General features: G+C 46.8%; 1 long non-coding RNA gene across 1 annotated transcript; it reads right to left on the bottom strand.

Annotated features, from left to right (window-relative positions):
* Window positions 1-3,755: 3,755 nt before the first annotated feature.
* LOC143443504 (uncharacterized) lies at window positions 3,756-12,004 on the bottom strand. Its single transcript, XR_013112565.1, has 3 exons — window positions 11,286-12,004; window positions 5,465-7,081; window positions 3,756-4,732 (listed from the first exon to the last, which is right to left on the bottom strand). It is a non-coding gene; the product is annotated as an uncharacterized LOC143443504 (long non-coding RNA).
* Window positions 12,005-12,354: the final 350 nt, after the last annotated feature.

Genomic DNA, 12,354 nt, shown 5'->3' on the forward strand with positions numbered 1-12,354 from the left:
CAAGAAGAGAGGGATGAATGCTGCTGCGCCCTTTCTCTACTTTTGCAGACCAAGATTGCAGCCAGGGGAATGATACCACCCACAGTGAGCCAGTCTTCCCAGCTCAATTAATGCAATCAAGATAATTCTCCACAGGCATACCAAGAGGCCTGTCTCCTGGGCCATTTCAGATTATTTTAAGTGGAGGATTAACACTCATTATATCACATTACCTAATTCCACAGAAGAAAGTTCTAAATTACTGCAGAAAGCCCCCACCTTCTAATTCCATCACTGTGGTGGGTAAGTTTCAATGGATACGCACACATGCAAACCACAGCAGTGTGTGTGTGTGTGTGTGTGTGTGTTTTCAGTTCTACAACGTGTATAGGACTACACGTGCACCTCACCACTTAAGACATAGGATGGTTTGTTGCTCAAGAATATGCCTTTATGTTGTTTGTTTTGTTTCTTTGTCTTTGTAACAGGGCTTCATTATATAGACCAGGCTGACCTGGAACTCACAGAGATGCACCTGCCTCTACCTCCTGAGTGCTGGGATTAAAGTCATGTGCCACTATAACCAGGCCCCTGGTGTAAGCACACTCTCTTTCCTTCTCCTGTTGTATCCTACCATCTCTGACCCTTGGGGAACACTAATATATTCTGCATTTCTAAAATGTTGTGTTCTCAAAATGTTATATATATGGAATTATATAGGATGGAGACAGTCTTTAGGGGGATTTTCATGTTTCTCTCTGTGTAATTTGTTGACAAATTCATCCATGCAGTTATATACATCAATAATCCATCCCCTTGCTGAGCAAGACTCTGTTGTGTAGACAGTTTGTGCAGTCACTCAGCTGTTGACAGACCTCTGGGACTCATCTTGGTTTTAAGCTATACACACAAAGCTAGTGATAGACATTCATGCACATAAATGTTCATCTTCATCATCAACCTGACATTTAGATCACCATGGAAACACACAGTAGGTGTGTCTATAAAAGAGTGTTTCTAGAAACTTTTAACTGAAAGACTTATCCAGAATGTGGATGGCACCATCCCATAGGCTGGGGTCCCAGACCAAATAAAAAGGGGAACATGAGCCGAGCACCAGCGTTCTCCGCCCTCTACTCCCTGGCTGGGGACATAATGTGACCTGCTACCTCACGCTCCTGCTGTCATGCCTTCCAGACGCTGATGGACTGAACCCACAAACTGTAAAAGAACCTCCCTTCCTTAAGTTGCTCTTGTTGGGATAAAATAAGAAAGGGGGTTGGAGAGATGTCTCAGTGATTAAGAGCACTTGCCACTCTTCCAGAGGACTTACCCAAGTTCAGCTCCTAGTACCCACAGAGTGTATGGGTCACAGCTACCTGTAGTTCCAGCTCTAAGGGATCCAATGCCTTCTTCTTATTTCCCAGGAGCACCCACACTCATATGTAAAATCCCTCAAACAGACACACACACACAACTAATTAGAAATAAAAAATTAAATAGTTTAAAGAAAAACCAGAAAAGTTACTAATACCTTGTGCATGTCATATATGCATATATAATATATGAGAACACAGACACATATACATGTACACGCGCACACACACACACACACACACACAGGATGACATATTTTCTCCTTCTTTTTGAGCATTGCATTAGCTAGCTTTTAATGTCGTGGTGAACACATGCAATGACTTACCAGGAGGAAATGTTTCTTTTGACTTTCAGATTCAGAGATTTTAGCACGTGGTCACTTGGCCTTGTTGCCTTGAGCTCATGGCAAGAATGCATAGTGGAGGAGGCAATCACCTCATGACAGGCCACAAAAAGACAGAGGAAGGGCTGGGGTCTCAACATCCCCTTCAAGGGCATATCCCATATGTCAGGGAGATGGCTCAGTGGGTAAGGTGATTGCTGTGCACATAAAAGGACCCGAGTTCAAATCTGTAGGGCGTACATAAAGCCAGGCACAGCAGCATATATCTGTAACCCTAGTAACCGCACAGCAAGATGGAAGGTGGAAATAGAATTCTAGAAGCTTGCAGTCTGGCAAGCTCGATGTTCACAGGATTGAACAATACAGTGACTCTGTCTCATACTAGGTTGGAGGCAAGAAGTGACACCTGAGGTCATCCTCTGATCTCTACATGTGTGCTGTGGTACATACACCCCCCCACCCCCCGCCCCAACACGTCTAATACATACACATAAAACAAGGGCACACTCCAAATGCTCTAGTTTCTCCTGACTAGCCTGAACCTCCTTAAGGCTCTCCCATTTCCCAGCACCACCACAGAGTAGTAGTGAAGCCTTCAAAACATGGACCACCAGGGAGTATTCGGGGTCTAGACTATAACCTGGGTGTGGTAGCAGAGGCTTGTAAAGCACTCAGGGAGAGGAGAGCTAACTTCAAAGCCAGCCTAGGCTACTACTCCCACCCCCCAAAGATCCAAACTATAGAAACACCACCACCACCACCACCACTACCACCACCACCCTTGATGGGCTCTACTACTGAGGCAGGATGCCAAACAAACTCACATCCCCAGCTGTACTTTCTGGGAGCTTGGTTCTCACAGTCGCAGGGTTCAGGGTTTTGTTTGAATGGAGCAATGAATGTGGGGGATAAAACCATTTCCCAGGAGACAGCAATCCTACCCTCCCTCCTCCTTCCTTCCCTTCTCTGCCTCCCTTCCCCCCTCTCAACTACAAATTTAAGTTTATTTATATTTCTCTTCAATATAAATCAATCCCATAATATAAGAAATGTCAACAAATCCTAACATGACCAGGCCAACACACTGAGCCGTTAGGAGCAGCAGGAGTGGTTCCTTCACACCCACAGCAGCTTGAGATCCCCTCACTGCTGCTCATTTCCATGTTGGCCTTAAAGATGGCAAGAGTTGGTTCTGCTCAGCATCAGTTAGGGCACTGGAACATCTCAGCTTGTGTGCAGAGAGCCAAAGACATCCTAGACATCCATCTCAAGGAAGCATCCTCTGCACTGAGTTAGCTGTAAAATACTTTCTAGGATACAGCCCAAGTTAGGCTTGGGATTAGGCCTGTAAAACAACCCCTGGGTTGTAACGTTCATAAATACTGATCTCTGCCAACAGCTCCATGACACACACATGGTAACTGAGGTCTTGGGGCTTAGATTCACATTCTAGCTCAGTAAACTCTTGGAGAGTGCCAAGAGCTACGTGGGAAGTGAGATGAAGTGAACATCTGGATGCAGAGAGAGTGGCTGGTGGTGAACATCTGTAATCTTACCTCCTGGGAGATTGAGGCAGGAGAATCAGAAGCTCAAAGCCATCCTCAGCAGTGTGGAAAATTCAAGGCTAGCCTGGGCTACAAGAGAACATGACAATAAAGAAAAGGAAAAAAAATTAGAGAGGAGAGGAGAGATAAGAAGGGGAGAGGAGAGGAGAGGAGAGGAGAGGAGAGGAGAGGAGAGGAGAGAAGTTGTCTTAGGAACTGGTTACTTTCAGGAGGAAAAGACCTAAACCAAGTGTCTTAGTCAGTTTTCTGTTGTTATATCCACATGTCACAAGCATGGTAATTTTATAAAGAAATAAAGGTTTGGATTTGTTGGGTAAAGGTGCTTACCACCGAGTCTAATGACTTGAGTTTGATCCTCAGGACTAACATTGTAGAAGGGAAAACCAACTGTACAAGTTGTCCTCTGGCCTACACACACACACACACACACACACACACACTGAATAAATAAGCGTAGTTTTTTAATTTTTAAGAAGAATAAAGGTTTATTCAACTCATAGTTTAGGAGGTAGGAAGTCAAAGCACACGGCCCCAGGTGTCTGGCAAGAAACTGTGTGCTGGCTGAGTCTCAGATGGAACAGAAATCATGGTGACAGAGAGGGAGAGGCACACACGAGTCCTGCTTTCTCTTTTTTTTATAGATTTAATAGTCATTTTGGTAGTTCCTGGGATTGAACCCAGGACTCCTGCATGCTAACAAGTACTCAAACAGCCAACTGTATCTGAGGCCCTGCCTCCATCTTTGCATAGCCATCTCCATTTGACCATGAGGCTGTACCCTGAAGACCTGACAACCAAACCCTGAGCACCTACCTCCTGCAGTCCCTCCTCCAAGCATCAAGCAGACCCCATGCCCCTCTCAGTGTCTCACAGTAGAGATTAAAGTCCACCTTTACAATGAAGGTGATGATAGAGGTATCACTCACTATCTTATACCTGAGCAAATCAACGCTCAGAGAGGTCCAGCTATTTCTCCAAAGCCACACAGCTGGCCTGACAGAGCCAGCCAGAAGTGCAGAGGACCATCTCTTCCCTGAGGAGCCACAGTAGCCACTGAGCACATCTGACCCAAATTCTGCTCCTCTCCAATCTTCACATTGCCCACACAGGAAGCTTGCTAAGGATGTCCTCTTAGGAAACATCAAAACCAAAGATAGATGCTTCCAAACCTTGTGTTCTCAGTATGTACCCCAGTGTTGCTTTCCTCTGGCAGAACTGGTGAGGTCAGCAGACAAAAAATCTTCTTAGGCTCAAGAACAAGAGACCAAGAGCATGCCACAGTGCAAAAGTCCTGTCAAATCGAACTCACCTCTGAAAACACACCAGAAAGGACATGGGAGAGAGTGTGGAGTTCAAACGACAGACAAAGGCGATTGGATAATGTTTCTTGGAAGACTCCTCATTCCAACTCGAAGACTTGCTTATTTTAGATAGCCATTGTTGCTTCATCTAGTATACCCTGCACAGACTCCAATGAAAATAAAGCAAAAAAATTCAGCCCAACAACAATAAAAAGGATGCCCTCTTAGCCTGAGAAACACTGGGGAAGCCTCCTGTCGTGATCCTGGGTGGCAGAGTTCCTTCTTCCTACCTCCCTAGCTCCTTCAGCCCAAGATTGGCCAGATGCCTACCCTAAGCTGGCAAAGGATGCCTTAGGAATGGTATTCGCAGTTAGTTAGAGAGACCAGACTACACACCATGTAGGGATCTGGCAAAGAATGGCATAGCTACGTCTTGTCAGAATTCTGGGCCTTGCAGACATCTTCCCCAAGTGACTCAAAGAATAAGCCCGCCAGTCAGCTTTCTATTGCTGTGATAAATGCCATGGCCCAAATTAGCTTGGAGAGGAAAGGATTTATTTCAGCTTACAATTCCCAGGTCACAGTTCATCACCGACTGAAGAAAGGGCAGGAGCTCAAGGCGGGAGCCAGCAGACAGGAACTTAAGCAGAAACCAGGAAGGAGTGTTGCTTACTGTCTTGCTCCTCACAGCTTGATTTGATTGCATTTTTACATAACTTAGAACCACCTGCCCAGGGGTAGCACCAGCCACAGTAGGCTGGACCCTCCCACAGCAAAATCATTAATCAAGAAAAAGCCCCACAGACTTGCCCACAAGCCATAAAATGGAGACTTTTTCCTCAATTGAGGCTCCACCTTTCCAGATGGTCCTCGCTTGTATCAAGCTGGCAAAAACTTACCAGCATAGCGTCTTTCTAAGGTGGTGGGGGAGGGACGTGGGCAAGCGGAACAGCCTTCCAGTGCTAGGAACACTTGATTCTGTCCAGCCATGATGCTCAGCTTACCCCTGAAGAGAAGGACATTGTCATCTTTGCTGAAATGTATTCAACAGTCACTGCCAAGGTAGCTTGGTAAAGTACCCATCCTGTCACAACCAAGAGACCCCAGAGGCAAAGAGAAGCCTTTGAGGAGCTCCGCCCTGCTGGCCGCACCACTGAACAGCGCAGAGCTAACTGACTCATTCACTCTGTCGGGGCTGCTGGCTATAGGTTCTGGATTTGCCAGACTGCTTGCACAACCCACAGTGATTTCATTCATAAAATATCTGTCCTCCCCAAGGTGGATTCTGCTTCGTGTCTATTCATCCTCATGAGTGATATTAGTATGGTCTAGCATCATATAATGACTGATGATCAGGTAATCTCGGAGTCAAATTGTAGCTTTCCTATTAAAAACAAGTTTTTTCAGGTCTTTATAATATCTGGAATGTAGTAGATGCTCACTAAATGCTGTTGCCTCTTGAGGTGCTCAAAAGTATTGGTTCTCCCTTTTCTTTCTTTCTTTCTTTCTTTCTTTCTTTCTTTTTTTTTTTTTTTTTTGAGACAGGACCCCAGCTGTCCTGGAATTCACTTTGTAGACCAGGCTGGCCTCAAACTCAGAAATCCACCTGCCTCTGCCTTCCAAGTGCTGGGATTAAAGGCGTGAGCCACCACTGCCCGGCAAAAGTGTTGGTTCTCAATGTCATAGTTATTAAACAGCTACTGCATGTTGGATTCTGCCAACAGGATCTGAGAGCGTGGCTTCTCCTCCATTTACTGGTCACTGAATGTCATTCTCGCTTAACAGATATTTGAAGAATTTTCGTGTGGTGTGTGTGTGTGTGTGTGTGTGTCTGTGTGTGTGATGCATACACTGATTGCAGAGGCCAGGGGTGGGTCCTGGTAAGCTAACTTGGATCCTCTGTAGGAGCAGCCAGTGCTCCTAACCATTGCTTCATCTCTTCAGCGCCCTCAGTATACGTTTGAAGTGGTGTCTTTTCCATGCAGAACAGTCAGGAGCCATCATTTCCTTGGGGTCCACTCTCTTCCCGATCCTTGCCAGGGGTGTTCTGAGTAGATTCTGAGCTGGTATCCACAGCAACTCCTTGGAGTCAGTAGTCCTCTGCTCTCTATATGAGCAGAAGGTGGGCCCGAGATGCTCAGGAAGTTTCCTGGGATCACACGGCTAGAACTCTGGCTGGGTTGTGGAGACAAGCAGGCTAAGTACAGAGGGCCATGAGGAGGCCAAAGGGACCGAAAGCTGCAGTTTGTCACCCATCCCTTGAGAGCCACAGGACTGTGAGCTGTGGAGATGACGAGTAGCCCCAGAGACCACAGCCAGCCTCCTCAAATCAGCAAACAGCAGCCCAACTCAAACAGTCCCTTGAGATCACGGCACCATGATGTCACCCTGTTTATTCACCGAGTGGGAATCGGGCCCACACCGAAGCCTGATGAACCACTGGCCCCAGACAACAAAATGACAATGCCTTGTGACATAATCTCCGTGCCACCAGCGGCTCCTCAGCTGAAGGTCACCTAGAAGTAAATCACAGAGCTGCTTAATCTTTGCTCCCATTCCACAATTTAGAAGCAATTCTGTGCGACTTCCTTCCATCACTGGCCATGTCACTACTTAAGGGCAGGGTGGCAATAGTGCATTTGGAGACAGCATACACACTGGAGTCTCTTTCAAGCCTGTAATAGCTGCTCAAGAACATGGTACAACTCTAGTTGATTTCTTTAAATGTTAATTAAAAACTAATTTTTATATGTATGTATATATATGTATATATATAATTGTATGTGTTGTATATATGTGTGTATATGTGTATGTATATATGAGTGTGCATGTTTGTATGAGTGTGTGTATGTGTATATGTACGTATATGTGTATGTGAGAGTGTGTATGTGTGTGTGTCAGAGTGTGTATATATGTATGTATATGTGTGAGAGTGTGTGTATGAGTGTGTGTGTATGTGTGTGTTGAGCAAATTCCCCTTTGGGACTTGTCCCCTTCCTTTCTCCCACTGTCCTATTATCCCCTTTCCAAGCTCCATTGCTTTGCAGACTGTGACAGAAGAAATGACCCTGCTTATGGCAGCTGGGAGGGAAAGAGAAAAGAGGGGCCAGGGTCCCTGTAACCTCCAGCTGGCCCTACCTTTTTAGAACTTCACCAATTCCCAGCACTATGATAGACAGGACCAAGGTGTCACCACATGTACCTTCGTGTGGAATGATAATGTCAGGTACACCCTGAAGTTACTTATTTATTCTGTGTTCATACATTCTAAACTGTATTTTCCTCTAGACTTCACAGATGCACACGCGTGTGCGCGTGCACACACACACACCCCTTTAAAAACCCTATGCTGTTGACCCTGGTAGTGGTGGCACATGCCTTTAATCCCAGCACTCAGGCAGGTGAATCTCTGGGTTTGAAGTCAGGACTGTTACACAGAGCAAGGTCCAGGCCAGCCAGACTGAGACAGAGAAACCCTGTCTCAACCTCCCACCCCCCAAACAAAAGAAAAATCCAGTACTGCTGAGTACTAGCACAGAAAGCTCAGTCCTTTGAGACCAGGACCTACAGGACGTGCTGACTTGGGGGGACCTGCCGACCTGCTGCAGAGTCACCGCTCGCTGCTCTGGCCCCTCTGCTGCTCTGGCTGTTCCAGTGTCATTTAAAATCACAGGTGCTGCATGGAGTGGAACCAGGCTGTGTTCTCCTCCCATTGTCTCTCCTGCAGAATTGGCAACAGGATATGAACCCTGTATGTGGTTCTCTTTAGGGACAATCTCATTATTAAATGGACTCAGGACCCTCTGGGCTCCCAGCCTTTCCACCCTTAACCATCACACACAAACATCTGTGGAGGCAGCTGTGCACAAGTCACCATCCCACCCAGTCACCATGTATCAAGTCCTAACTGAGGGGAGGACCCTATCAGGTCTTTACATGTGTTAGTCATTCACTAAATTCTAGGCATTAAGTCTGTGGTAGCCACGCCATAATTTCCCTCTCAATACATAGTCAAACTGAGATTCCAGAAGGTTAAGAAACCTTTTTAGGTTAGAGCTACAGATCTACAAGAGGTAAAGACAAGATTCCAAAGCAGGTCTCCTCTTCTTTCAAATCCTTAGACTATTCCACATTAAATACACATATGCATGCAACACACACACGTCTGCACACACATGTATGTACACACACATTACAGAAGCTATCCTATAAGCTCATCTTTGATTCATTTAATTGACATTGTAGCTTTTTCCTTCCTTCTTTGCTTCCTTCTCTCCCTCCTCCTCCCCCCTCTTTCCCTCCCACCTGCCTACCTACCGACCTAACTTTGAAGGCTAGAAGAGCTCAATGGTAGACACAGGCTTTCATTGTATGGGCAAAGAACGAATGAATAAATAACTTAAGCAGTGCATCTAGCACTTTGGTTGACTGTGAAAATTTCTATAGGTTCTATGGGCTCAACCTATGGTTCCTAACAAGGGTAAAATGCCAGCCAATGGGAACACCATTTAAAAATCTTGGTTGTTGGGGCTCAGTGACATGGTGCAGCAAGTACGGGAGCTTGCTGCTAAGTCTGACAACCTGAGTTTGATCCCCAGAATCCCATGGTAGAAGAATCTACTTCTGCAAACTGTCCTCTGACTTTCATATGTGATGCCATGGCATTTGTACATGCACGGTCATGTGCATGCACACACACATGTATGTATGTATGTATGTATGTATATGTATATATGTGTGCATGCATGTATGTATGTATACATATATATTAGAGAGAGATACAGTAGTGCCTGCCTGTAGTCCTAGCTTCTCAAAGGCTGAAGCGGCAGGATTACTGGAGTTCTGGTAGCCATGTGGAGCCACCCAACTGTCACCTACAACAGCTTTACTGTGTTACAGCCCCACCAGCACTGTGCCAGGACTCTGCCTTTTACTGTGAGAGCTGTACTGGTACACGTGAACTGATTATGCCACGGATTTGCTTCGCAATGCCCTAAGGAGCACCTTCATGTGCTCTGTGGCCATTGGCACTCCTTCCGTGGCAGGTCCCAAATGTACTTGAGGATGAAGTGACTAGGACTTTTTGCATCTTGATGTTAGAGGGGAGATGGCGTATACATCTCAAGTTACACACACACACACACACACACACACACACACACACACACGCTTAGCCATCTTCTGAGAACCTTTGATGCCCCAGCTACTAGCAGACATAGAGAAGACAAAGAATCAAGTCAGACAAAATGCTACACTCAGGTTCCTGGCACTTTAATGAAAGTCTGAACCTAACTTGGCTGTTGTCCAGACAGTTTGTCTGTTCCTGGTGGGGATAGAAAGTCAGTGAACCAAGATCCCTGATCTCGGCACACGGAGCTCCAGGAGTAATGGGAATGGCGGACACAACAGCCTTCCATGTCCCAGATTCTCTACGTAGCTGATGGTGACCCTCAACTCTTTTTTTTTTTTTTTTAAAGATGGAATCTCTCTACATAGCCCTGGCTCTCTTGGGTCTCGCTATGTAGACCAGGCTAGCTTCAAACTCCCATAGATCTGCCTGCCTTTACCTCTCAAGAGCAGGGATCAAGGTGTGCAACCTTGTGCCCAAGCTTGGATTGGGCCTTTTTTTTTTCTTTTAATGATTTATTTCTGTGTGTGTGTGTGTATGTGTGTGTGTGCTCGTGCGTGGGTGTGTGTGTGTGCGCGCGTGAGAGTGGCTCAGGTGTTTAGGGAGATCAGAAGTGGGGTGTCAGGTCCCTGGGAGCTCTGGTTACAAGCATTTGTGAACTGCCCTATGTGTGTGCTGGGATTTGATAGAGTGTTGCGTACCCCTGACCTTCCCCTAGCTCTTTGGATCTGGTCTTGAAGGATACTTGTAAGCTTGACAGGAGAAGACAGAGCATGACCCCTGAGCATCTCATTTTCCTGTCTCCATTTTCTAGGTGTTGGAGTTGCAGTGTGTACCATGGTATCTGATTCATACAGTGCTAAGGACTGAATCCATGTTGTTGGCCAAGCCACATGGCTCACCCTGGACTGGAAAACATGACTGCAGAGGACACCGAGAGCAGCTGAATGGGCTTGTGATCTGCTTATAACTCCTGGGAAGCCCCATCCACGAGCTGAGCCTAAGAGTGGCTCTCAACTGAGATTTCCCCAAGGCAGTAATGAGGCCCCCCTGCAAGCACTTGTAAGCTCTCAAAAAGCCAGTTAAAAGACTCTGCTAGCTGAGGAAAGCTGTCAAGTTTCTTTGCTTTTAGGATTATGTCAACCTAAGTAGAAACACAGGTTAGGCCAAGTTGATCAGAATCTTTGATTGGCTGTTGATGACCTCATGGGGATTTCAGGAGCCATTGGACCTGCAGCCACTCCTAACCAGCAGAGCCACAAAGCAGGAAGGTGGTGTGCAAACCGATAGCATGCTTGGGGGGGTGGGGGGAGCAGTATATTTGAGGAGCTTATGGGGGCAACCAACCAGGAGTTTTAAAGCACATGGTGTGTTGTGAACAATAAAAGAGAGCCTCACATTGGAGAAACAATGCTACCCCCAGGTCCTGCTGGGTTCCTTTGTGTTGCTTCAGCCTTTGGCATATGCCAGGTGTCTCTTTCTCCCCAGAGAGCAGGCTGAGCACACAGACAAGAGCTGACAAGTCCCTCCCTCCCTCCCTACTACCGCCCAAACCTGCTCCAGGATGCCCTGAGGCTGCCATCAGCCCCTACCTTGAACTGTGCCAACTGCCTACCCAGTCTTTTTCTTTTCCAGGTGGCCACAAGGTCAGCATGTCAGGCTACAGCCTTGTGCTAGGGCAGGTACCTTCCACTCCACACACACACACACACACACACACACACACACACACACTTTATGAATTCTCTAGACAGAAGGGAGGAATAAAAATAACAGAGAATACAGACTGTGGGCACAGTCAGAGAGGAGTGTTTTGTGTAACAGGAAGAGTCACTGGGGACCGGCTCACCTGGTGAGTCACTTGCGAGTTTGTTCCTCTCGGCTGACTACCAGAAGAGAAGAGAGCACAGGCAACAGCCTGTGGCCTCTGGGGAGCTGTGTGGGGCATTTTAGAGAGGCCAGGAGGCCAGGAGGCCAGGGTTTGCAGAAGAGGACAGCAGAGTCAGTGGAGAGCCACCAGGGCTGGGATTCTGTGGGACCTTGCTGTCTCCATATGACCCTGGGTTCACCTCTGAGTGACCTCAGCTGCCTCCTCTGCTAATGGGGGAATTCTAGGCAAGATACTCCCACCTCTTCCAACCCAGCCTAGCCCTCCTGGCGTTTCATGAGCCGGACAAAGTGTTCTGATAATGATACTACTAAGAGCACCCCAGGCCAAGGACAGGGACCTTGCTATGGGCTTCCCATGCAGGCAGCTAATCCTGAGAAGCCTGCCAAGTACACAGGATCCCCCAGAGGAAAATGTGGCTTCCTAGGACTAAGTGTCACAAAGCTAAGGCTTGTGACTCAAACCTCTGGCTTTGTGACTCTGAAGTTTCCTAAACATATTTGCTTTAAAAAAAAAAAAATCAACAAATAACAGGACAAACAGAAGGCTGTGGAAGTGAGTTGGCTCAGCAGGTAAGAGAGCCTGAGAGCCTGGATAAATATCCAGACCCATGTAAAAGGTAGACATGTCTTTGCATGGGCATATAACCCCAGGGCTGCAGGGGACAAAGAAGGGAAAACCACTGAGGCTTGCTGGCTGCTAGCCTAGATCTAGGTTCAGTGAGAGACCCTGGCTTGAAGGAATACAGTGGACAGCAATAGAGTGGGACCCCT

The sequence above is a fragment of the Arvicanthis niloticus genome, chromosome 9 (assembly GCF_011762505.2).
Source record: "Arvicanthis niloticus isolate mArvNil1 chromosome 9, mArvNil1.pat.X, whole genome shotgun sequence".
NCBI classification, from domain to species: domain Eukaryota; kingdom Metazoa; phylum Chordata; class Mammalia; order Rodentia; family Muridae; genus Arvicanthis; species Arvicanthis niloticus.